A 797-nucleotide genomic window follows, 5' to 3' on the forward strand; every position below is an offset into this window, starting at 1 on the left:
CCGACCTGTGCAGAGGGCTGGCCAGCTGGCAGAGGCACCCACCCCTCATTGCCTCTCCTCCAGAAGTGCCCGACTGCAGCAGCAGCAAGCGGAGGGAGAGAGCCCTGGGGAGGGTGGGCTGCAAGGGCAAGTGCCCCTGGCCCCCAGCTCACCTGGCTCCCCTCCTGCAGGGTGGCGAGGGCAGAGAAATGAGGGGACAAGGACAAAATGAAAGGGGACAAGCCAAAGGCAGCCCTCCTGGTCCCCTGCTCGCTTCAGCAACAAGACACTAGTGCCAAAGATGATCGTGGGCTGAATGGCATGTAGCTGGGAGGGCTGTAGGAAGACACTGCCCCGCCTCATGCTTTGGGGGACATCAGACCTCCACCCACTCCCCAGGCAGGCAGCTTCCACCCTGTGCTGCTTCAGCTGCTCCCCAAAGCCTGTCCACAGAGAAGCCTCAGCAGGGGCTACACTGCAAGCCCCAGTGAGCATCCTCCTCTTCTTCACTCACACAAAAGGCAGAGGGATGATGGGACAGCCACGGGGTTGAAGCACTTGGGATGAGGAGTGCTCCTGGCACTACATGCAGGATGGCAGCTTGGTCACTGCCCCACCAGCCCTGCAGGGTCACAGCCACATCACAGTGGCAAGGGGACACCCTGGGACGGAGGGACAGCCCCAGCACAGCCAGGCACAAGGGGTGCCAGCAAGGTCTGTCTCTCAGGCCACAGCTCCAAACACCTCTAAGGTGTGCTTTACTGAAGGCATAGCCTTGACAGTGGTTCAACAGAGCTTGAAGACCTTCTGCTGCTGCT

The 797-nt window shown here is 61.0% G+C and overlaps 1 protein-coding gene across 1 annotated transcript in view; it reads right to left on the minus strand.

The window, feature by feature from the left end:
- The window catches only part of LOC103768320 (embryonic polyadenylate-binding protein-like), a gene marked incomplete at its 5' end in the record, with an annotated part of 7,083 nt that overhangs the window by 2,614 nt on the left and 3,672 nt on the right, over window positions 1–797 (minus strand).

The sequence above is a fragment of the Merops nubicus genome, unplaced genomic scaffold (assembly GCF_000691845.1).
Source record: "Merops nubicus isolate BGI_N331 unplaced genomic scaffold, ASM69184v1 scaffold35882, whole genome shotgun sequence".
NCBI classification, from domain to species: Eukaryota; Metazoa; Chordata; class Aves; order Coraciiformes; family Meropidae; genus Merops; species Merops nubicus.